Raw genomic sequence first — 27,840 nt, 5'->3', positions numbered from 1 at the left:
TTTTGTTAATTTGATTTTCTGCCTTCTTTTTAATAAGAAGATTAAACATTTATCAATTCTTTTAGATTTTTTTAAAAATCCCAACACTTTTTTGCATCAGTTCTTTAGTATTTTTGGTTTCTAACTTATTGATTCCTTCTCTAAGGTTCACAATTTCCTCTTTTTACATATTTTGGTCATTTTAATGTATTTTCAATTCTTTAGTCTTTATTTTTCTGTTATGTTAATGTATGTTTTATTGTATAATTTTCCTCCAGGGTCGGCCTTCACTGCAAACCTGGCATGTTATCTCATCATGATCATTATCTTAAAATTAGTATTCATTGTTTTTGTGATTTTTAAAATTCACTTTATTTAGGATTTCATTACAAAATTTCCTCATGACATGCTATATTTTGGGATTTTCCTGAAATTCCAAATAGGAACATACTAAGATAAATCTCTAAAATATTGTCTGTAAATGATTTAACATTTAAATCATAAAATGCTATTTTCAAACAACAAAGACAGTTTTTTCTTTCTCTTTCTGACTTCACAAAAGAAATTCTCATTCTTGAATCAATGATACAACAAGTGGAATAGAATGATTAGTAAGTAGGCTGTGAAGGCAGAAAATCAAGTTATAAAACTAAAGTAGGACTGACTCAGTGTTCACAGAATTGTGAACTAATCCAACCATTTTGGAGAATAATTTGAAACTGTGCCCAAAGGGCTAAAGAACTATGTATACCCTTTGATCCAGCAATACCACTGTCAGGTCTAAATCCTAAAGAAATTTTAAAAGGAGGGAAGGGCCTATTTAACTAGCAGGATAATTTTAGAAAAATCTAGAAAAATTATATCAACTTATGCAAAGTGAAGTGAGCAGAACCAGAAGTATGTTGTAAACAACAACAGCAATATTGTATAATGAAGCTCTGTGAATAATATAGCTATTGTCAACAATACAATGATCCAAGACAATCCCAAAGAACTCATAATGAAACATGTTATTCACTTCCAGAGTGACAACTGGTATTGTCTGACCACAGATGGAAACATAGTTTGTTTTTTTCTCTTGAACAAATTTCAATAAAATAGTTAACTTCTAAAGCTAAAACATTGTTTTTGAAATCATTAACTTCATAGAATTTTTGATATTAAAGAAGAGCTTTGATAAACTGCTGAAATTTCTTCCAACTTAAATCTGTGCTGAAATCCTGGAATCATTTTTTGCTTTAATTGGAGTAATATAATTGGCTTTTTTTTTAAGTATTCAATCATATTCCTTAGTATTCATCATAAAATACAAATTTCATGAACTAAAACAGGGTTGTTAGCCTTAAAATTCTGTTAGGTAATATATGCTGACCTTAAGATATATCTATAGTTAATAATAATTCCTCTAGATGAACTGTCATATTTCACAAATTCTAATAAATAAAGACTCCCTTTGAAAGAGTTGAAAAAGAAAGGGAAAAATAACTGTTTTTAAGAAGTTTTGTAAACACAGGAATGAGTTCTGGAATAAATACTCTTCCTATTCCCTATTATAATATTTTCTAGATATTAATTGCAAGATGAGCCTAACTTGATTATCCTTTGTTAACACCCCTTTAAAGAATAAAAATTGTAATACAAAATGTACATGATAGAGAGTACTGAATTTTCCTTTGGGAATCTGTACCTCTTAAACATTACTAAATGTTCTTAAAGAATTGAAGGTTCATTCTTGTACCTTCAAGAAATACAGTAAAAAATATATAGCTATATTTGTACACATATGCAAATGTACTGTACTGCCTAGTAGTATATGTATGTATATGTGTCAAGTAGGTGGTATAGTGGATAGAGAACTGGGCTGGGGCCAGAAAGACATATTCCTAAATTCAGATATGACCTCAAGCACTTACAACCTGTGTAATTCTACTATTTCTATCATTTGAAACTCAACCTTCTTGAGTCTGCCACTTAAATTCTTATGATGAAATAGAAAGATCTTTAAATTAGAATAAAATAAACCTTGGTGTTCAGTGTCATATTTGTTCACTACCTGGTAGTGAACAAATTGTATTTTGAATGCTTTTCGCCTCCTGCAAATAGAGATAATAATTATACGGTTTACCACAGTGGATAATCTTGAGATTCTAGTGAGAAGGTACTTTGTAAATTGTAAGGTCTCTATAAATGCCAGTTATTAGCATCATTTCTACTTTTTTTTCTTTAATCATAAAACATTAACCTTAGAAGTCATCTAATCCAATTCTTTTTCAAAGATGAGGGGAAAAAACAAAAACAAACAAAAAAAAAACACTCTGGTGAAAGATGGAAGACTGTGAGAGATGGAAGTTTGTGAATTATCTATTCACAGAGATAAAACAAAGGAATAGGTACTGAAAAGAATTTTCTCTTTAAATTTACTCATAATTTTCAGAGTGTTCTGGATAGAGCAGTAACAATCAAAGGACTTCAGTTTATAAGTAAAACCTTTCCCTTTTTACTAAAGGAATTCTATTGACTTGGTCGTTTTCTCTTTTCTTTTTTTGCTTTGCTTGGTAAATTAATAGTACTGAATAGTGAAATTTTATAAGATTGTGAGTGATTTCAAGAAACTGAAATTGACAAAAAAAAATTTGGAATTATCCAGAAACTGAATCAATGCTTAGCAAGCATCCATATGCTTATCCTAAAATAAACTATGCAAACAGTACACAGCTAAAGACAGAGAGAACACATATCAAATTTAGAGATAACTCAAATCTGGAAAGAATAGATAACACACTGGATAAAAGAACCATGATCCAAAAAGATCCTGTCACATTAGAAGTTTGTATCAATCTTAATAAGAGGAAAGTAAATAGGAATGAACATATAGTCTTAAAATTTGGTTCAAAAAGTCAACTTCGTATTATGAAATGAGGTAAATGTGACTTGAAAGCATTTCATTTTACTAAGCCCTATGGGACTTAGTGAAGTGCAAAACAAAACAAAACAAACAAACAAGCAAAAAAAAAACTCAGTTTACTCAGTCATAAATAGTGTGATATGACAGTCAAAACAATTAATGTGGTACAAGACAATATTATAGTGCTAGGGTCTACAACAGTGCCAAGAAAAAAGGAATATTAGATTCTAAATCAGATAATCTCAGCTTGAATACTGTTTTTATCATTTATTCCTTATATGATCTTGGATAAGTCACTTAATTTTCTTATCTCTTTGTTACTTTTCTAGATAATGGAGCTAGATGATCTCTAGCTCAATCTAGCTCAATCATCCCATCATTCTATTATTAAAAAGATGATAATCTCACTATTCTCTGCCATGGCCAAACAATAGGTATCAGATGCCTAGCCAAAGATCTTTGACTTTATCTATCCCAAAGTATAGCATTTAGTTCTGGGATCCCAAAGAGTTTTGGGGCTTGGGTGGAAAGGATTCTTGTTCAATTATAAGTTGGACTAATTGACCTTTGAGGACCTTCTAACTATGCATTTCTATGAAATCCTTTCTTTTTACTATTTGGAAAGTATAGCAAATTCCCACAAAGTGGTATTGGAGCTACTTTTAGCAGCTAGACTAAATATTACTCAAATGTGTGTTTTCTTTGAGAATTATTGTCATAAAACACATTGGATTGGCTCAAAACTTTTAATACCAGAATTACCCATTACATGTGGTACTGTGGTTAAATGTTAGTCAGCACAGTAGTACATGGTGGTTATGTTTCTTCACTCTAACATATTAGTAAGTGGCCTATTCAGGTCATCAGGACAAAGGGAAAAATTATTCTCATTTGGACTACTGTACCTATGACTATACAAAAAAGAAAGAATTATATTTTTGCTATAAACACATATGAAGAAAACTTCTATATCATTCTAGTATTTCCTAAAATCAAATCTGATTACAAAGTGTTGGTCATTCTTTCAATTTTGTATAAATGACAGGACTAATTACAGTAATCTCCTTGAGGGCAAGGATTATTTTCATTTATTTTGTTTTTGTTTCTCTACCACAAAATAGAGTTGAGAAGAGAGGAGAAAAGGGGTCCACAAATGAGCCTTAGAAATCTTTTACAATGAGAGAAAAGTAATATGGATAAAAATATAGCAAAAATGAAAGAGAAGAAACAATTAATCACAAAGGTAAGAGAGGAAAAACAAGAGAACAAATTCATGAAAATATAAAAAAAGATTGTCCAAGGAGAGAAAGTCATCAAAAGTATTAAATGTTTCAGAAAGGTAAAGTAGAAGTATAAAGATTTTTTAAAAGGCTATTGGATTGGCCAATTATGAAATTTTTGATTAATTTGGATAGAGTAGATTCTGTTTTCACTTGCACAAACTGATAGAAATGATAAGATCTAATGAAAAGATATTTGATTTGCTTTGATTTGATTTTAAATCCAGGAGAGACTTGGCAGATTTAGGCAGCAAGGAAGAAGCAGGTAGATGCCCAGAGATTAAAGATTAGTAAAAGTGGGAATAGTGGTCAAAGCAATCTGTTGATTTCAAAGAGAGAGAATCAATAATGAGCTTGTTGAAGTGTGTTAGAAAAGTCAAGGAAGTATGAGAGTAATGCAACCAAGTGAGAAATGAGAAATAAAATGGCTCATGTAGTAACTGACATAAGGATTTAGGGATGAGGAAGAGAATTGATTATTGTAGTGAGAACTCAATCAGATTAGCTAACCTTAATTTAGCACCCAAGGAACATGTTTTTGTGATTTCCTCCAGTACCACTCAGCAACAGATTAGTAGGAGGTGAAGAAGGTAGGAATTCAAAGTTGAGGTTTGGCAAAGTGTAGGAAAGGGGGAAAGGAATTTGAAAATGGAGCACAAATTAGAATTGAACTGGTTCACCAACAGATCAAGATTAGAAAGAGTAGAGAATATAGACAGAACCAAGGTTATAACCTGGAATGGTACTGAGCAATGATGGGATAGTAAGAATGAAATATACATTAGAAGAATTGAATCATAGGGATAGATGAAAAAATTAAAAATAATGATCAATTAAAGCAAATTCAGAATTTTTCAAGATGAAAGCAGAAAACTTGTGAATAATGGATATGCTCAAGGATATGATCAGTGAACATTTCTGTGTTTAACTGTTCTGGAATTAGAGGGACAGACCTTGAGAGTGGAATATATAAAGGAATTGGATAAAGGAATAGATAAAGGAAGTATAAGACATTCCCCAATATTTAAGTGGTCAAAGAATATGAACAAACAATTCTTGAGAGAATTATAAACTATTAACAACTATTAACAATCCAAATAATCAATAATATTAACAGAAATACAAATTAAAAACAACTATGAAATTTCACCTCCTACTTAGCAAATTGTCAAGGATGACAAAAAATGGGAATAGTCAGTATTGGAAGAGTTGTGGAACTCAATTAGAATTACATGAAGAGAATAGCTAAAATGTCCATTGATCTAACTCCATAGATCGCTACTATGCATATAGGTTACTAACAGAAAGAAAGCACTGAAATATACCAAGATATTTAGGGGAAAAAAAAACACTTTTTGTGGAAGTAAAGAACTAGAAACAAAATAGATTTCCATAGATTGGGATATAGCTAAACAAATTGTCGTATGTAAATGAACCAAAACATTATTTTGCTGTAAGAAAGGAAAAGGATGATGAAAGATATGGAAAACATGGAAGGACTTACATGAACCAAAAACAGAGTAAAGTGATCTGAGTTACAAAAGCAACATGTATAACATTCACAATGATGTAAATGGAAAGAACAACCAAAAGCCACTCAAAACTGAAGACTGAAAAATATAAAAGGACTAACTGGGTCCTAGAGAAAAGATATGAGAAGACACTTTTCTAATCTCCTTTGAACAGTTCAGGGTACACAGAGATAAAATATTATAGTGTCACACAAGTTTTTAAAATATTTTGATCATGTTGAATTAATTTCTCTTTCTTTTTTTCTCTTTAAAAATAAAAGTTTGTATTTTAAGGATGATTCCTGGAAGAAGGAGGAGAAATGCAAAGAGATTCAGTGATATAAAAAATAAAATATACCAGTAACAATCCTTTTTTGAAAAAAAGAAAAAAGGCAATTACCAATAAATATTTTCAGTTACAAAAAAACATTCAGCTTACAGACCAAAACTTCTCAAGTCCCCCACAATCCTCTCTGCTAAGAATATTTCCTCACATTCCCTGAAAACATTGAGATCATTCACTAATATTTACTTCTCCCCTGTCTCTCATCTCACGGTACTAAGACATCTTCCTCATTGTTTCTTTTCTCTTTTCTGTATCAGATGAGGAAGTGACTTCTCTACATATACACCAATTCCATCTTCTCCTGTCTTCTTTGATTCCACCATCATACCCACTCTCTCTAATCTTTAACCTTTCTCCATCTACTAGCTTCTTCTTTGTTGCCTATAAACATACCCAAGTCTTGGTCAGTCTTTAAAAGAAAAAAAAATCTTCACCAGATCCTACAACTACTGATTTATACATCTCTTCTTCTTCTTTGCTAACTCTTAAAAAAGTCTACAGGATTTACAACCTCTTGTTTCAAGTGCTCTCAAATCTGGTTTCCAAATTCATCATACAGCTAAACTTGTCCTCTCCAAAATTATTAGCTCCACCCCACTAACCAATTTTTTTTTCTTCTGAATACTTTCTTTTCTCCAGGTTTTCATGGCACAGTTTTCTTTTGATTCTGCCCCCCTATCTCTCCAGCCACTTGTGCTAGCTATCCATCGTGTCATGCTCACTAACTGTATGTATCCTCCAAAATTTTATCTTGAAACTTCTACTCTTTTCTTTCCCTGTGTTTCTTAAACTTTTTCCACTTATAACACCTTTTAGTCTAAGAAATATTTATGTTACCCTGGATATATAGATATATAAAATAGGTATACAAATCAAACATTTACTGATAACAAATTATAATTTTGCAAGCTCCACATTCAGTTATAGGACCTCAATGGGATTGAGACCACAGTTTAACAAGCTTAGTTCTATGCCATCCCACATATAAATCTCATCAGCTTCCATGTGTATTCAATTATATATGTAAATAGTTCCAAAATGTCTACATCCAACCCTTGTCTCTCTCCTGAGTTCCAGATATTTTGGATATTTTGAAATAGATGTCCCAAAAGTATTTTAAATTATATGTACAAAACTTTCATTTTACTATCAAAGGCTTCACCAACTTTCCGTCACTTTGGTTCATAATTTCTTTTTTTTTTTAATTTTTATTTAATAATTACTTTATATTGAGTATATCATCTATGATTCCTCATTCTTAGTCATTCAATCGAATTCATTAGTACATTCTGTCTTTTCTCTTTTTATAACATTTGACATATATGTATTCATGTATTTTAGTGTAGTGTTTAGATAGTAGATATAGATAGATAGATAACGATAAAGATAGGGAGCTACATAAAGATAGATCGATACATCTTTATAGATAGAGAAAGCTAGATAGAGATGTATAGATGCATGGATGGGTAGATAGATGGACAAATGAGAGAAAGAGGAGGGAGAGAGGGAAACAAAAAGGGAGAGAGGGAAACGAGAAGCAAGAGAGGGAATCGAGGAGGGAGAGAGGAAGGAGAGGCATGAGGAAGAAAAGAAGAGGGAGAGAAAGGGAGAAGGAGACAGAGAGACAGAATATGTCTCATTGCTAAGAGCTGAAAATACAAATACAAGCAAAAAGTAAGATATTCCCTACCTTCAAGGAGCTAATTTCTGAGAAGACAATACATAAAATAGTGATGAAACATAGGAGAGGGTGAGAGATAGATATATACATATTTCCAAGTTACTTTTCTAATGACAAGATCCAGAATTAGTTAAGGAAGGCATGGGTTGAATCAGGTTTGAAGTATAGGTACTTTCTTAAGTGGAATTTTAATGATAAACTTACCAATCAGAAGTGAAAACTATAGAAAAAGTGAAAAAGACTGATGAAATTCAGATCAAGAACATGTTTGTGTAACATTGGGCTCAACTAGCCTTTTTTTTTTTTTTTTTTTTTTTTTTTTTAAAGAATTGGCATGAATCCTTCCTCAGATGGAGGTTCAGTGATGAACTCATCAATCAGCGAAGGTGACTGTACAGTTGGAAGTGTTGCCAAGGTAAAGGTGAAGGGAAAGTCCACAAGGAATTTGGGGAGTCATGAGCTAAAGGTGGTTTGGAGATCCTTATCAATGCTAATGTAAAAGGATTGTCTATTCCCTGAAAAGTTTCAGGGAGGAGGCATTTTTTTAGTTGTATTGGAGGTGTCATCTTTCCAGCCAAGTTACTCTCTATCGACAATAATCTCCTTAACTCTACACAAAGTCTACTTTTGCCACAGATAATATACCATGATCTTTCAATTTTCCATAAGTGTGCTGGCCTGGATATCCATCTTTGAGAATAGCGGAAAGAAAATTCATTTTCTTATTATTGGTTTTTATTCAATACTTAGATTTAATTTGGTATTTTTGTTCATATATTTAAAATATGAGCAAGGTAATCTTTTAATTGTATCACTAGATACAGATCACCACCTCTTTTAATCATACATATATATATGAGGTTGGATTAACACTAAAGGAGCTAGTGGCCATGACAAAATGATCTCTGGAGAAATTTGTATATAATATTCAAAAGACAGGTTCAGGAAAAGGAAGAGAAAAGAAGAAACTCTGTAGCTTTGAAAAGTGAGCCTAGTAGTTTCCTATCACAGCAGTTTGCCTATACAACCCAGGATAAATGAAAGGATAAAGACTTTTATCCTAAGAAAAAGCTTAGACACCTAAGAGAAACATGCTAGAGGAAGATATTTTATTGTCAATACACAAGAACTCAAGCTTATAATTCACATTTACTATTAATGAACTAAATATAAATCTTCAAAAGCCACAGAAAAACAAATCTGAAAGGGAGAATCAACAAACAAACAAAACAGCACTGCTCTAATGATCAATATGAGATAATGACAGGAAGTTTATTGCAAATAATTAAATGAATTTTGTCTTTGAAACCATTCAAATTTTATTTAATTGAGTTAAACAGTTGAAAATGTTTCTAACAAGCTATAAACATTGTAATCAAGCATAATTCTTTAATGTTACAAAACTAATGAAAATGTAACTCAGATTTCCGCTGGTTCCTGTCAATGTTATTTTTTCTCTTGTTAGAGCATAGAGGATTCTGCACAAAAAAATATAATTTTCTTTTGCCTGAACACTCACAGTAAAGGAAAAGAATTATATTTACCCCCATAGCAATAGTTACAACATGTCTCTAGATGGCACAGTGAAGAGAAATGCTGGAGCTTAGTCAGAAAGATCTGAGTTCAAATATAACCTCAGACACTTACTAGCTATTGGAATAATCACTTAATCTCTATTGGTCTCAGTTTCCTCATCTCTAAAATAGGGTTTATAATGGCACCAGTTTCATAGAGTTTTTGTGAGAATCAAGTAAAATTAGCACAGTGTCTGATGTATAATAGGTATTATACATGCTTATTATTATTAATGATGATGATGAATGATGTAGATGCAAAAGAATTATATAGAAAAAAGAGCAATTGATTAGGAGTCAGATGACCTAAACCATGACTTCTTTTAAGTATCTTTGTGAACTTGAGAACATAATTTAATTTTCCTGGTTCCCAATTTCCTTCAATATATTAAAATAGGGAAACTGAACAATATAAACTCTAAGATCCCCTCAGTTCAAATTTTTAGGATTCTATCAAGTCCCAATAATTTATATTAATAAAAGCATGTATTAGTGTAAAAAGTCCAAATCCTTGAATAATCATTCCTTCTTAGTGAAGGGCACAGACAAAGACTAATATCATGATCCTAGAATACATAGAATGCAGAAGCAGATTGTTATAGATTATTCATACCTTGTTCTCCTGAGTATAAGTATTTGAAATTAAAAACAGTTCTCCAGGCAGATGTAGACTGAGAGCTTATTTGATTATGGATTGTGTCTTTCTTTGTACTTGTATTCCCAGTATCTAGCCCAGTACTTTATATGTAGTAAGCATTTTAAAATGTTTCTCAATTGATTGGTTGGTTAGATTTGGAAGGAATATAATGTACATAGGATCATGAGAAAATAGGCTGACTTTTCTGTTCTCTTTTTCCAATTGACTTCTGAAATTTTCTTTTTTGAGAGTAGCTGTTAATAAAATGGGGAAAATGGGAGGCTAGGACAACTGAGTTTCGTCCAAACTGAGGTTTGAAACTAAGTTTCAGAATAACTGAGAATTGGAATTATGGATATATTAACATAAACAGAATTAACAAAACCACAGAGTTGTAAGGAATAGCACAAGACCATTCTAAAATCCAAGAAAAATGAGTAGTCACCCAACTTTTCATTGAAGATTTCCAGTAATAGGGGAATCTGCTGCCTAAATGACCTGCTTCAATTAGAATGAGAATGAGAAGGCATTTGAGAGATAATCTAGCATAATCCTTCATTTTTATAAATAAGGAAAGCAAAATCTAGAGGGTCTAAATGCCTATTTCCAAGCCACGTGATTTGATATTTGCATAGTGTGGTTAAAGCCTAATGCTAGTCTAGTGCTCCCCACTCTCTTTTGGCAGTCTTTATTATTTTAATAGCCTTGGTTTACTTGAGCCTCAGCTTTCATCCATATTCACTGCCTCAAAGAACTCACACATTCTGATATTCTTATCTCCTCTATTATTATAACCCCCAAATAGTCAAATCAAATCCTGATCTTTCATTTTCTTAGTTGTACTTTTCTTACCCAAACCAAGAAATAATGAAATGAAATGAAAAGAACAATAGACTGGGAGTCACAAATTCATTTTTAAGAGACATAGTAGCAGCTTTGGGGATACCCAATAGGTGTCACATAGGTGATGTTGTTTGAGCTAAAATTTGAAGGAAACCAAATATCCTAAAAGATGGAATGGAGAAGGGAGTACATGATAGGCATGGAGGATATTCTATGTAAAGACATATACAAGAGATAGAATCTATGTTTAATAAACAGTGAAGTAGCAACCAAGTAATACATAGGAGTAATAAGGCTGATGGATGAGACTGAGTTTCAAAGAGTTTTAAATATGAATTCATCCTTTGAAGGATATAAAGAATATTTGTGTATATGTGTATATGTTTTTATGTATATGTAAAACCTCCTGGTGCATCCCAAATACCTTATAGTGTTGCCTATTCTTGCTACACTTAATGTGTGTATTACATCAATAGTCTTCTAGTTGATTTCTGTGCCTTCCATATCTACTTAGTAAATTTATTCCCTATAGTGCTATCAAACTAATCTTCCTAATATATCACTTTTATCATGCTAATTAATATCAATTTAATGTTTTACTCATTCTAATTGTCTTTTATTATTACCACACTTTGTGGATTTAACAAATTTAAATTTTTCCTTAAAATGTTTTTATTCTGAACTGAAGAATATAAAATAAAATGACCATTTTCAATATAAAGTAGAACTGGTATAAATAAAAAGAGTTCTATACATGAGATTGTGAATCTCTATTATGTAAAGCTATATTTTTCTTTTAAATTTGTGATATATTCAAAATTTAACTTTCAAAGCTGTCCTGCTTGTCTATGTTTCCCTTCTAATTTAATTTCTTTTCTCTATTGTTTATTAAAAAGAAAGTTTCCATAACAAATTAAAAACAAATTTCTTTCTTTTTTTCTTTTCTTGGAGAATTTTTAATAGCTTTCTTCTCTCCCTTATGCCTACCCTACAAACTGGAAAAGAAAAATTAAAAAAAAAAACTTGCAACAAATATACATATATATATATATGTTTTTATATATATATATATATATATATATATACACAAACAAAGCAGTTTTCCACTTTGATAGTGTTTGAAAATGTGTATTACGTTTTACATTTCCATTTTATATATTATCTCTTTGTCAGAAGGTGGGAAGCACACTTCATCATAAGCCCTTTATAATCATTAGCTAATTTTTTGAAACAATGAATATACATTCCTGTGCCTAAAATTTTTGTTGTAAATCAATTTTTGGTTGAAAATTTATTTCACAAGTGTTTACTAGAGAGCACAATTGTTTACTCTTGAAATAACTCACAATTTATAAAAACATCAATTCAAAAAAATTTCCCTTTTTATCCAATTTATATTAACCAGCCTAATAATTAACCAGTTCTGAAATATTTCTAGACCAAAGTGACAATTTAATCTTTAAGTGACATAACACTTAATCTTTAGGCCTACTACTTAGAAAATTTAAAACTTAGATATCATTGTCATCAAAACTTTTTTTTTATTTGCAATGATTAAATCAGAGTCAATCAATATTCTCTAAATGCACACATTGGCTCTTTATTGGAACATAATGATAATATGTCTCCCATTAATCTACTTTCAGGATAAGCTAAAGTGCCCACAAGGTGAAAGAGCTGTGGAAAGAACAAACAACTAGGGATCAAGAGACCTGGGCTGTAGGTTTTGTTTCCCTACCATCTTGTTATTTAGAGTCTACATTTTGATTTTCTCATCTGAAAAATGAGCAAGTCAAATTAGATAATCTAGAATCCAACTTCTTAAACTGTGGTTCACAACACCATATACAGTCTCATAAATGAATGTGGGGGTTGTGAAATTATGATTTATTATCAGTAGATGTTTGATTTGTATACCTATTTTATATACCTATATACCTATATTTTATTTTCCTATATACCAAGGTCACATTAAAAAATTCTCAGCAAAAAGGGATTGCAAGTGAAAAAATGTAAGCCCTTATCTAGAACATCCTTTGCAGCTCTTCATTGATTCTGTGAATCTATTTAGTGTTTTTAAAAGCTTATTATTACTTTTTCCATCTCCCAATTTGATCCTATATCTTACTTCTGCACACAGTTATGGAGACATTATATTCCTGGCTATAAGACAGACAGAAAAGCTAGTGTTTTAATAATCAGTCCATAAATATTGATCGCATGTCTGCTACACTCCCTCATAGATCAATTATCCATTCATTAGTTACACTGCAGTGGAGATTAGGTAGGAATTAGATAAGTGAAAATTGATTTACAACATTTAGACACAATGGAGACACTGTTGCAAAGGGCAAAGACACAAAGTAAAGAAGCACTTACAATCTTTGGAGGACAATGAGCAATGAGCCAGGAGATCTGACTGGCTAGAGTAGAATGCCTAAAGAAAGTGAGTGGAAAATAGGGTTAGAGTCAGATTTTAAAGGTTTTCAAAGTCAAACTAAGGAAAGAGGCAATGAAGAATCTTTGGTGGCCTTTGAACAGGTGAGAACAGCAATTTATGAAGATTATACCAGGGTTACACATATTGCAAGGGTAAAAAATTGATAAAAATAGATTGAATGTGATAACTGTACTTCCTCCTAAAAAAATCAATTGCCCCATTCTTCTTCAAATCATAAAAGTTAGGTATTTGGAAAGAATTGTGTCTGTTTTGCATAATGATAGTCGAAAATAGCTTGTACTTATCCCAAATATCAAGTAATCAAATATAAAAGTCAGCATTGAACATAGGTCTCTCCATTTAGTACCTTTCCTGAGTGGGCAAAATTTGGCCCTACTTTTTCTAAATGATGACCAACAAGATTAACATGGGCAGTCATTCAACAACCATAGCAATATCCAGGAAGCTACCAGAGCCACAAAGTACTTTGAAACACACACTTCTGGGGTTCAGTGTTACTCCCAATTTGAAATGTCTGAAACCCTTCCCCACCACCACCCTACATGAGGAATGGAAACAAGTGTGACACACAGAAAAGATGGACAACTGACATAGGAGCCCAGAGAGACACACCAGCTTAATCATAACATCTGGCTCAGGCTTTTCTTCTATTACGCAACTTGAGAGATACTTAATCATTTTACAATCTGCCAGGAATAACTTTTTGTAGAAGGGTCTACAACAACAGAAGCCTCCCAGGAGGGGCAGGAAAGCAAGTGTTTGGGAGGGGGAAAGGTTGATTTTTTTTTTCTGATGGGATTTTTTTTGAAAACAGAGAATAAAAATAAAACAGTCTTAGCTCAGACAGCCTTCTGGCGTGATGGGTTCCCCTGAGTTGAATGCTTCGGTAATGCACTTTGGCACCAAATCCCTCATCTGTGCTGAGGTTCCCTCCCTCTTTTTTGCTACAGTTCAATGTTTTGCTTGAATCTGAGTCATGAGCTCCTTAAGCTGGCAGGAAGCAGACGGGCTGGCAGCACCCTCTCCCCCCAGAGCAGAGGGAGTGCCTTGGCTGACTTCTAAGCAACCTCTTCCATCCCCAGACTCAGTAACGGAACCAATGAGCATCAGAAGTAAAGAAGCCTGGATTCTCCTGGCAGAAGCTCAGCCTCTAGGTGGGTACAACCCAAGAGAAACCCCCTCATTCAGATTGTGATGAAAAGAAAATATTACAGAACTCAGAATTATTGTCATCACTCACCATGATACTAGGACTCCCTAACAAGTCTGACCCTGCCTCACACCACCCATCTACCCCATGCAAAAAAAAAAAAAAATGGTGTTGTCCTTCCTCTTTTCCAATTCTTTTATCAATAAAGATGTTGGACTAGGAATGTAATGGAAAGAATACTAAAAAGTCTAGACTTCAAAACTTGGTTCTGACCACTCATTAGCAATGTGATTATATCTAAATTACTAGCTTTAAATGAGCCTCAGTTTCCTCATCTGCAGGGGGGAAAGGGAGAGAGGAACATAATAAAGCTTTGAAGGATTGTTCTAGGAATCATGTTTTGTAAATTTTAAAATAGTATACAAATGAGTTGTAATTACTTCTTGACATACATTCTCTACCAAGTTTTAGCTATAACAATGTACATCTTTCTTAATCATAGCTTCTCTAATCTAAGAATCCAAAAGTAGATGTTAAAAGGAACTTGATCCTGTTAACTAATGACTTTCTTTTACAGAAAAGGAAGCTAAGAAGGGAGACAACATGTCCAGGAGCACACAGGTAGTAAGCAGCAGAAACTATTTGAATTCGGACAATCACTCCAAATGCAGATTGTTCACAACCCTGTCTAGAGTTAGTACACTTCTAAAAATTGGCTTTGCACAGAAGCAGAGGAGGAAGTTATCTAGAGTGTCTGATTTGTGAGGCAATGGAAAGGATTTCTGGCTTGAAAAATTCATTGGCACTGAAATTCTCATATTAAGAATGCCACTATGGGAATAAAAAGTTATCAAAAATAGATAATGCCCTACCCCATTATAAGTTAATTAGCCTTTAAGTTGCCCAGAAGATCCTGAGCAGCAAAGGTAGAGTGAATTTCCTCCTTGTCTAGGAATTCCTTACACCAATAAAATCACAAAGCCAATGATCTAACTACCAACAAGTAATTATTAATCCCTCAGGATGAGTCAGGAATTGTGTACATGATGGGGATACAAAACAAAGAATAAAAATGGTCCCTACACTAAATGATTCACATTCTATTAGATGAGATAATATCTAAAAAAAGAATACATAAACATATATGATACATACACACATGTACACATATATCTGTAGCTATAAATGCATACACATATATGTACACACACAGACATAGCATGCATAATATAGATAAGTAAAATATATGAATATAGTACACACATACCATATGTATATATGATACATATATATTCTATATATAATATAGAATATAAATATATATAATATATAATACAAATATATGTGTATATATTACATGTGTGGATATGTACATATACACATATGGATAATGTATGGTAATATTTATAGTATATACTACATATATACTATTATATATACATACATATACCATATGTACTATTTTTATAGTCACCCCTAATGGAATGTACATATATATGTGTACACAAACATTTACATTTACATGGTACACATGGAAGCTAATTTCAGAGCTACATATCCTTAGCCCTAACACTATACAATTGGCTTTCAGAGTTGCACTGTAACAGAGCTTAACTGTAAGAAAAAGGGGGGTTTGACATGCATTTATGAGGGAAAGAAAACTTCTACATTTGGGGTACAGGCCCGGTGAGTAAGAGCTCAGATAGGGGGTAAGGAGGAGGGAGAAGGACCTCAATAAAAGTATTAGGTCTAAGATTAGAGAAGCAGTGTGTATATTAGGGGGAATTGGGGTTTCTGTAGCAGTGCTGAAAATTATTTTTATCTATTTCACAACTTCTCTTGGGACTCTCTCCATGACTGCTCTGACACTTGGACTTGGCAGTTTTTTTTTTGCATGTAGATCTGAACACCAGGCTCTGTCTCTCTCCATCAAGCCTTTACATTCCTCAGGACTCTCTCCCACCTCCTGCAACTTGTTTCCTACCTCCCACCTTCTCTTTTCCTCAATCTTGCTCCTTTCCTCTTGTCCCAGAACTCTTCAAATCCTCAAATCCCAAATTTGATGGGTGGTAAATTTCCCAGTCTCGGGACACCTTGCATGTTTTACCTCCTTGGCCTTTTCCCTCCTGCCTGCATCACTGTAACCAACATTCTGATTGTCTCAGACAAGGACTCAACTGTCAGTAAAGCTGCTGACCCACAGAACATATTAAAAGGCCACAGCTGTTTTAAAAGGCCCAACAAATTTAAAATGGTTCCATGAGGAGAGTGAGAAGGGGAATCTTGAATGCACCTACAAAAACTGAATGCCCTATCCCACTGTCCTGGAGATACTCTTGCAACTAGCTCGACTTCCTATATTAATAGTACATACTATGAATTGAGCCCTTTCTTTGCAGAAACACTAGTTCTTTGTTTATTGTAGATATTAACAGTTATACAGCTGCTACCCAGCTCAATATTCACAGCATATTAGTTATGATAGATAACATGAAAGTTATTAATACAAACAAGGTGTTTCTAGTGCTGCACCTGTGTAGTGTAAGGATTCTTGGGAAATAGACTCTCAAACTCAAAGTGACATACTGGGTCAATTTTCCAAAGTGGGGAATAGGATGGGGGGAAAGTTAGTCTGCAAATCTTACTTACTCATTATTACCTTACGCAAACTGTAACCCACAGCTCTCTTATGCAATTGGGAACAGCTGTGCATCTATGTGACTACTTGTCTTTATATGTCCATTTTGCATATTCTAATGCTAAGGTCAGAAGGTATACATAAAGGAATCTGAAATAACTCTACACAACTGTAACCTGGAAACCCTCTCTACTTTGTAGCAGGGGATTTGCATAGATCTGTTAATAGTCTAAATTTGGTCATAAAGGATCAGAAATGATAAATCTCCTTTCCATTTAAAGTTTACAAAGTGTTTTTCCTACTGCAATTTTGTAATAGATGTGATGAAAGTATTATTAATTTTATTTCATGGATCTGACATCTTTAAAAATGGAGCTAAAAATTAAAAATTGGTAATATTTATATAAGTGTTACAAAGCACTTTACACATATTATATGAAGATCTACCCCTGGACTCAGAATTCCCACCTTACTTTGCCATGCTAGCACTGAGAACAATAAAGATCAATCCCTTTCTCACTGATAAGATTTCAACAATTAATTGTTCTATAATTCTAGTCACCATTTATTGTGACTTTCCTGTCTCAAATACTCCTTCCTGACTATCATTTGTATTATGCATTATCCTCTTCTTTTAAAATATAAAACCACTTGAGGTCAAGGACTATTTTGCTTACCTATGTTTATATCCTTAGTGTTTAGCACAATACTTCCCTGAAACATGCTAAGTGCTTAATACATGTGTTTTTTTTTTTTTCATGTATTCATTTATCTCATTGGATTCTCACAATAGCCCTATAAGATAAATTCTGTTATTAACCCCATTTTGCACAGGAGGAAATTAAGATAGCATTTAAGCAACTTATCAAAAGAAACACAACTGGTCTATGTCTGGTATAATTTAGAGATCAGTGGTCTTCCAACACTGTATTTACCATGTGACCCATGAAATGACAATTACCTACAAAGAGACCCTGTAGAAACAACTAACTGCATGACCTTGAATCTGGAGAGGTTACTTTCTGGGCCTTAGTTTTCTGATTTTAAAAATGAGGCAGCGGAATTACAATCTTTTCTAGGTTTTCTTATTCTATTACCCTAACACATATTGTTATGCCTCAGTTATTAAAAATTAATGGGGGTGAGGGGGCGGAAAGGTACAGAAGCAAATGTGAATTAGTGACCAGTTTGAATATCAAAGTGCATCTTGTAATGCAATGGTCTGGGAGTCAGGAGGCCTGGATTGTAATATAGGATTCTGTCACTAAGTCACTAAATGATTTTGAAGGAAATCAGACTCTCTGGGCTTTTGTTTTCTTATGATCAAAACAAGGTCAGTCTTGATCTCTAAAGTCTTTTTCAACCTTCTCGCTTTTATAGACATGCAAGTTTTTTTTTAATTAAGTATAATAGTAAGGAGAATGAAAGACTAGTATAGGATTGCCAGGCTAAATTCTCCTGAGTTCCCCTCCCGCTGCAATAACTGGGAACTTTTGATATGAAGACAGTACAACTTAGTATGGAAGTGATTCCACAACTGTCATAAAAAAGTTCAGAAATAGTTTCTCTTCTAAGAACAATAGATACCTCTCCTGAGCCCCGATATGATTTTGTTAACACTGTTGTTTAGCAAACTTCTTGTCCATCCTTGCTTGAGTTATCACAAAGTCTCAAACAATATGGTCTGAATTCATGAGGTTTGGCTGTAATTTCTTTTTCTCCATCTGTCTTCTAATTAATGAGGGTGAGGAGGAGGGGAGAAAGGGGATAGGAAGAATGTTTAGAAGACAAAGTGTTTTGTTTTCCAACTGAACAGATAACCAAACACAGAGGTAAGCAACTCTTGGCCTTTTATGAAACATATGTCTGCTTTAGAATTTTAAATATCAAATCTCCAAGTACCAGTTCTGCCAGACATACAGTCCATGTACTAAGACATATTACTTTATTTTCTAATTGGAAATCCCTATGCAACTTTTTTTCTGGGCTATTTTCAATGATTTTTAGAAATGACTCATGGTCCATTACTTGCCATGAATTAAATGAGGATCAACTTTTTAGGTCAGAGTGAGTGAAGCTACTGTACCTTAATTTCTCCTCACAGAAGGATCCAGATGTGAGGATGAGGTTGATGAGGTCGTGAAATGATCAGCACTCTTTCTCTACCTTTGTGCTGAGATTATTATATCTGTGTCTCAGTGTTAGTCTCTTTAAGGATCTAAAGACAGATAAGTCAATCATCTCTGTGTCCTTGTTTCTTTCAGACCATTATAAATCTGGGGAAAATGGTATCTCCAAAATAGTTGTACAGGGTTGAAATGGGAAATGATGTAAGAACAGAAAGGAATGGCCTGCCACCCAAATATTTATAAGTACAGGAATGTGGTCACTCTTTATAAAATAAAAGTCTGTCTTGGAATTCCTGGACCCAACAAATAGGATAAAGAATGCTGAGGTCAAAGGATAGCAGGGCAGGTGGTGGGCGCAACATCAATCTAAGTAAAACTGTGAGGAAGGCAAACTTTATCTTTGGTGCCCCCAATCTAAACTTGGCTGATGTATTCCCTTTTCTATATTATCCACTGTTCCTATGTACCTTCTTCTCCCATTCCTTTCAGATTCCCCAAGTCCTTCCTGCTATTAAAACTATCTCTCAAAAAAGGCTCAATATTAGTCTCCTTTAATATAGTGAAATTATTTATGCTCCTGAGAGCACTCGCTTTATCATTCTTTGTGGAATCAAAGTTTTTGTCCCCCCCTGTGAAAGTAGTTTAACAGGATGTACAGGCACAGGATATGCAGGTACCCTAAATCACAGCCCATGTTGGCAGTCTACCTGTGTTTACTCCTGCCCATTCCTCCTGCCCCTATACATTTTCATCAAGGCTTCAACAGCAATTCTTCCTCCCACATAGTGACTATTGGGTCAATCCTCTGAAGGATCTCTGCTACTTATGGATTCCCACAGCTGCCAACACAAAGAAGGAAAAGATTTCCCTGACCATCTGAATCCTATACTATTCCCTGACCCTTTTCATCACTCTTCATCCAGGCATTGTCTTCTATGCAAGGTGGGGTGGGGAAATAGGGTTGAAGTAGATCATAGTGGCTGACTGCAGAAAGTCTAGCAGTCTATCACCAAGGCCACTGTGGAGGGGAATAGGGGCCAGTGAACTGGAAAATTTGGTACACAGTAAATTTTTGGCACTTGTTTAAAAGGCCCCAATTAGTGTTTTGTATATGAAATATAATTAATGAATCCTAGATTTAATAAGAATAAGAATTTAAGGAAAGCAAAAAGGTTAGGTGATTAGCCAAGGATAAAGCGTTAATAAAATGACAGCTAAGATTCTAACTCCGGTTTTCACATTATAAATCCAGCATTCTTTCCATTGTAATAAGAAGTAAGATAAGGAAAAAGAAAGGGAGGAAAACAGGAAAGAAAGAAGGAAGGAAGGAAGAAAGGAAGGAAGGAAGGAAGGAAAGAAGGAAGGAAGGAAGGAAGGAAGGAAGGAAGGAAGGAAGGAAGGAAGGAAGGAAGGAAATAAGGATAAAGGGAAATGGGAGAAGGGGAAGGAAAAAAGGGAAGAAGGGAAAGGACAGAAAAGAAAAAGAAATAAGAGGAGAAGAGGGGGAAAGGAAAGAGAGATAGGGGAATGTCTACTATAGGCCTTATACCACGTTCTTTATAAATGTTTTCTATTAAGATAATATATTTTGCTAAGTGGGAAGTCACTATACTTGTTCCTGCTGAGTCAAATGAAACTAACAAGACTGTTTACCTTTCTTGTTTACATGAACTTGACTTTTAAAGACACACTTGACCTACTCTAGTTATTCACAGGCACAAGGCTGGTCTTCTGTGTTATGGAGATATATATGCATCATAGCTCTCATACTACACTGCAAGCTCAGGGGGGCAGGAATTGAATCATATTTAATACCCCTCAGCCTTTAAAATAGTATATTGCGCAGGATATGTGATCAATAAGTGTTTATACCCTAATAGAGGGGATAGCCTCAGGAAATACATGGAATGGGACTTCTACTTAACCTGAAGACACAGCATTACAGACTACTTTCTAATAGTGAACAGGGGTCCTCAAACTACGTTGTGCGGGCCAGATGCAGCAGCTGAGGATGATTATCCCCCTCACCCAGGGCTATGAAGTTTCTTTATTTAAAGACCCACAAAACAAAGTTTTTTGTTTTTACTATAGTCTGGCCCTCCAACAGCTGAGGGACAGTGAATAGGCCCCCTATTTAAAAAGTTTGAGGACTCCTAAATGTGCTCTCACAGATAAATGAAATACCCTTGCCATTCCTCTTCCTAGTAATTCTTTTTCAACAGTAGATTCATTGACAAAATTCATTGACACAAAGAAAGAGCTTGCAACCAAGGACCCAAGACCCACCATAACCACTATAACCAAAATCCTACTTACCTTCTTCTCTTCCTCATTTTATGTCATTGTTTTGTATTCACAGAATGAAATGGCTCGTTTTAAATATGCCTACAATGATCAATTAACTGCCTTTCCTTACTTGTCTCCACAGGAAATAGCTTATCTGTGAAAAAATGTCAACATGTTCTGAGCCAGAAAAATAGAACAGCTAGCCCCTTTGGTTTTGCTTTCCCCCCACCCATTATATTTATGCTTTCAGAGTTCTCTTTAATTGAAAAGAACATGGGAGAACACTAAATTTAGACTTCTGAGTCCTGAGTTAAATAAGATGACCTTCAAGAACCACTCCAGCTCTATTAGGAAAATGTATGTTGTTGTTTACCCACAAAATATCTGTCTCACTAACTTCAAAATCCTCCTGGAATTTTACGATTTTAAATAACTGCTTTTTAATTAGCACAGTGCCTAGAGAATACTGAAATGCTTAATGAATGCATGTTACCTTTTTAAAAAATATTATTACAATTACTATAAATACTATGATGTTGATGATAATGATGACTAAGAGCATTTATATTGCACTTTAAGTTTTGAAAATGTTAACTTATTTGATCCTCAGAAGGTGCCATTATTATACCAACTTGACCAATATCACATAGCTAATAAGAGTGTAAAGCCAGTTTTGCACTCCAGCTTTCCTGATTTCCAAATTCAACACTCTTTAATTTACACTGTGCTACCTAACTGATGCACATAATTTTGGGAAGATTGTTGTTGCTGTTGCTGCTGCTGTTGTTTTCGTCATTGTGTCACTTCATTTGTGTCTAATTCATCAAAACATCATTTGAAGTTTTCTTGGTAAAGATACCAAAATGCTTTGCAATTTCCTTCTCCAGATCATTTTACATATGAGGAAATTGAGCCAAACAGGGTTAAGGGACTTGTCCAGGATTACACAGCTAGTGTGTGAGATCAAATTTGAACTTATAAACATGAGTCTTATTCTAAACCCAATGCCTTATTCACTGCACTACTTAGTTACCATATGAGTTTATTCAAATGTATTATAGATTGTTTTTAATATATTACTTTCTCTTAACATGTTGTTCAGGGAAACTGTGTGAACAAATGGAAATTTTGATATAGTACAAGAATTGCAATTTTGCAGTATTTTGAGAGGGCATTATAAGGAAAACACTTTAGCCCACTCATGAGGGGAGGAGTAAAAAGAATGTTAAAAATTAGAGTCAAAGAATCTGGATTTTAACCTTCAAAATTTAAAGTCAGGAATATTTGGGTATCAAGTCTTGCCTCTGATGTGTGCTATTTATGTAACTCCCGGCAAGTCATTAAAGCTTCCACAGTCTCAATTTCTTCATCTAGGAAATGGAAATAATAATATTATCTACCTCGCATCATTTGAGGATTCCTTATCTCTTCTGTGGCTTCTTTCAAGCCCCAGCTAAAATTTCATCTGCTACAAGAAGCCCTTTATGATTCTCCTTAGCGCTAGTGCTTTCCTTCAGAGAGCATTATTAATGTGTTTTTTAATAACTTGTATGTATACAATTCTTTGCATATTGCCCCCTCCATTCCACTGTGAGTTCCTTGAAAGAAACATTCTCTTTTACCTTCTTTGTATACCTACTCTTTAGCACAGTCCCTAGTACTTAGTAAGCACTTAAATAATTATTGACTGACAAAGAATTTGAAGGAACTTTGAAAATCATAAGATGCTATACTAATAAAAAAAATCTTAAAATCTTTTCAAGACCATGTATGAGTCATTCTTCCTATTTTTCCCCAACTCTCATCTTTATCCATTCAACAATACTAATTCAAAAACATGTTTGGAAGGCCTATTTTATGCAATGATATACTATGCTAGTTCCTGTGGAGGATACCATGACTAATAACACAGGGTCCCACTACCTTCAAGGAATTTGTGATCTAATTGAGATAGCAAAGCAAATACACAAATAAGTATAATGCAATTCAGAATATGGTAAGTGGCTCTCAGGACTACAAAGCTCTATGGGATCAGATGAGGAAGAAATCACTTACAGCTGGAGAGACATTTGAAATTTCATGGAGGAGGAAGTATTTGAGTTGGATCTTGAGAGATGGGTAAGTTGTCAAGAGGAAGAGATGAGGATGAGGGATTTTCAGGAATGTGGAACAGTGTGTGTAAAAAACATAGAAGTAGGAAAACAGGAGACATGTTGGGGCAGGGAACAGCATAAGCAGTCTGGATTGCCTAAAGCATGAAAAACATGACAGGAAGTAGTGCGAGATAAAGCAAGAGAGGGAGATTAGAATGATATTGTGGAAGACTTTGAATGCCAGGCCAAGGAGTTTAGATTTTTGTTCAGGTAAAAAATGTAAAGCTATTGAGACTTTTTAAGTAGACCCGGAAAATTATCAGAATTGTGCATTAGGAAAATTAATCTGGCAGCAGTATATAGGCTGTGGGGAGCCAGTAAAGTTTCTGAGACACATTAGGAAACTATTATAATAATCTAGACAGGAGTCTAACATTTCAGGGTAGTTATAGAAAAAAATAGTAAAAAGATGACAGATGAAAAGTATATCATGGAGACTACATTGATAATCCTTGCTAGCAATGAACAAAAACCAGAAAAACATCAGAAATAACCAGGTTATGAGCATGAGTGACTAAGACAATGATAGTAATTTAGAAAGAAAGAGAAAAATCTAAAAGAGGAATAAATTTGAAGGGAAGAGAGGATGCTTTTTTAACTTTTAAAATCTTGAGCTATCAATGGGAATTCAGGTGGAAATGTCTAGTTGATAAAAATGAGAACATGTGGAGTACAGTTTTAAAAGTTTGTTATGAATATAACATATCTATTCTACAGCACAGAACAAGAATCAAATTATTCCCTACTCCCCAATTCTACTTCTATGTACAGACTTTTTTTTTCCCCCTCTTCATTATTCTGGCAAATAAGTAATACAATCTTTTCTGTAGAAAAATACTAGCACCACAATTTCATACTGAAGGTATGGTATAGTAATATACATTGTCTATAAAAAAAATAAATAAATAAATAAAAGCAGAGGATATAGAAGAGGTTTTGTACCAGGCTGCCTTGTACAATTGTAATAAGTCATGTTGTGGGTGGAAAAATTCTGTTTGAATAATAACAACACATTGTCTATGATAGAATCAGAACACCTACAAAAGAACACAATAGAGCCCTTTCAAACAGACCTCTCAAAGGAATTTGTAGACATATATATATATATAAGACTTACATATGTATTTCTAACAGCAAGTCTACATTTTGTAGATTTCTATATAATAATACATATAATATTCTATTCAACATGTGGTCATCAGAGCATCACATTAACTTCATTTCTCAATTGCTTTAGTCACTGTGTTAGTAGCAAATACCAATATTATTTTTTCCTTCTCCTTTTTCCTAACTAAGCTCACATATTATCCCAACAGACACATTTCCCAATTCTCCCTCAAGTGGAAATAGGACTGTTTCTTCTGCAAAAGTAGCCCAGCAGGCTGGATTAAGGCAAAGGCCTCAAATTAAATGGACCGTTAGTCATGACATACTATAGCCAAAATAATAGGGCCCAGTAGCATGTGTGGGATTTCTTTGGTTCTCCATAAGATTCTTCTGGATCATCCAGAGGGGAAAATATTCTCCCCACTATTTACATTTTTAACCCTATAAGATGTACACTCAGCCATCTCACTCATTTCCTTGACCCTCAAGTAGGAACATCCTTGTCTCTGGTGAAACAATTTACATGATAAAATGTCATCTTCCCAACAACCAGGGGAATAAATAGAATAAATAGGATATGGCCCCTGGAGAGTGAGTCAGTGTTACTCTGAATCAAGTCACATGGCTCATTAACTGAACAGTGTGAGTTTCACATGGAAATCATACCCATACTACTGAATTGGGAGTATACAGTACCTTCCCGATGCCCTGTGGTTGATGGCAGATGTTCAAGCTCACCTTTACAGTATTAGGGAAGGCCATTTCAAGGTCACTCATCTGAGGTCCGTAATTTTGAAAAAATGCCAATACCACATCACTTCTTAAAATATACATTACATATTATGAGAGCTCTTTTTTTATATAATCCTTTCTCACTAGCTGGCATTCTTTAGGGATAAAAAAAAAAAATCAAAGACATTCCCACACAAAAGCCCACATTGAAATAATGTTAAGTGTCAGACTAAAACTAACAAAAGACAGGAAACAGAGAGTTAATGCCTTAACTCTGTCCTTAACTCACCCTATTGTGCCTAGGTACCAAGGGATCCTAAGAGAAGCCTTTGGTTCAGAATGTGCTGTTTCTGTTTCCTTTCACTGTTGAGATATTAAACTTCAAAAAATGTTCAATTGACACAGAAACCCCCAAGCGCCCATAACTGTGGAAGGAGGGTAATCTGTGTGCATCTCTAGCTTTGAAAGTCATTTTTCAACTTTACAGCTTTTCAAAATAACAAAACCAGCTGCTCAATTTTGTTTATCCTCTTTGCTATGTATCTATCTTTTGACCACCTTGGATCCTTTCCCTTTTACCATGAGGTATTACTGGTAAGGAAACAGAAGTTTCTCTTATCAGAAAAAAAATTTTTTTTTCCTCCTGGGGAAATCATCAATTCTGAGATTTAATCACCTTTTTCTAACTTAAGTAGACTCTTAACACCAATCCTCATTCTTACTTCTCTCAAGTCACAGAAACTCAAATTTTCAAGTTGGAAAGTACCCCAGAGGTCAACTTATCTAATATTTATCAGGCAAGTGATCAGGTCGGCCCTAGTTGTGGAGAAAGTACCATTTCAAGAGACAACTCATTCCACTTTGGGGCAACTCTAATTGTTAGAAAGTTTTGCTTCATATCAAAAGACTAAATCATCAATATAGCAACTTCTTTCCATTGTTTTTAGGTTCTGCCCTCTGGGCAAAATTTAGTTCTTGAAAATAGTTCTACTTCTACTTTTCATAGGCTAATAAATCTGGATATAGAAAGAACCTTAAGTTTAGGTAGGTCAAACTCATTGATTTACAGAAGGTGGAAAGATAAATGATTTACCCAACATCATACAGATAATAAATATTTGCTCTTCAAATGATTCCTGTACTCTTCCCATGATTCCTCTCTGCTTGCTTTTTCCAGGTTAGGTACCAACCAAGCTGATTTCTTGGTTTCTTCAATCAAGCCTCATCTATCATTGGCTCCAATCTTCCCACTATTCTGGCTAAACTTTTTCTAGATGAGTTTCACTTGCCTGAAATATAGGCCTTTTTTCCTTTTGCCACAATAATTTCCTGTTTTTGGAGGCAGAGGTAGGGGAAAGTCTTTTCAGGTATATAAGATCTTAAAGATGCCAGAATTATTGCTTCCAAAGCTTCCTACAGTATTTATCTTAATTCTTTCACCATTACAGTTATGTGAAAGAGTCAAGGGATAATGTCTTCATTTTTTATAGAAACTAACATAAAAAGTGTAATTACTAGCCCAAAGTCATGCAATAAATCATTGATAAAACCCTAAGTTTCCTTACATCTAAGATAAGATGAAGATACACAAACAGGTGAATATACTCTCAGTGCCTTTTGAACAAAATTCCAGAACCAGTCATTCTATATATAGTCTATCTATATTGCCAAGAGCCTATCAAAAATATTATTTCCTTTTCTGGTGTAATACCAAAACCTGACATTTATCATTAAATATTTGTACTTTGAGCTTAAAAGATTGCTCCATATTAAAATGTAAATTCCCCAAAGAGGTTTCAAATTAAGTTCTTTCAATCATTTACACTTCTGTATGAATTGGCTAACACTGCCTTTCTACCTTGACAGTTGAGAGCAAGTTTTTATTGGGAGTAAGGGAAGCTAGCTAGACAGAGTGTAAGGGCACTAGACACCCAGGAGGGGCCTCTGAAAGAGGAAGAAGAAAATTGCTTAAAGGTGAAGTGGGAAGAGGTTGAAAATAAAGATTTTCCAACTTTGAAACCTTGCCAAGGACTGGCCCAGGCCAATACTATATTGCAATAGGAATCTTGTAATTTATCTGAACTCCAGAAAAGTTTTGCTATTGTACTTTGTAAGCTGACATGAGGCTAATTGTGGCAATGTCTATATTAGAGACAGTTAGGTAGGGTGGTAGATAGAGCACTGAGCCTAGAGACAGGAAAACTTGAACCCAAATCTAGCTTCATGCGACTTTAGGCAAATCAATTACCTCCACTTAAGTTTTCCCAAATGTAAAATGAAGTTTATCATAACAACTATCTCTCAGAGTTGTTGAAAGCATCAAATAAGATATTATTTGTTAAGCTTTTAACACAATTCCTGGCACAAACATTTAATACATGTTAATACATAGGTAAGTACCCTTTTTCTCAACAAGCTTGCCTAAAAG

This window comes from Antechinus flavipes, chromosome 2 (genome assembly GCF_016432865.1).
Source record: "Antechinus flavipes isolate AdamAnt ecotype Samford, QLD, Australia chromosome 2, AdamAnt_v2, whole genome shotgun sequence".
Classification (NCBI taxonomy): Eukaryota; Metazoa; Chordata; class Mammalia; order Dasyuromorphia; family Dasyuridae; genus Antechinus; species Antechinus flavipes.
The sequence above is the reverse complement of the archived record's forward strand: the minus strand, read 5'-3'. Positions refer to the sequence as shown.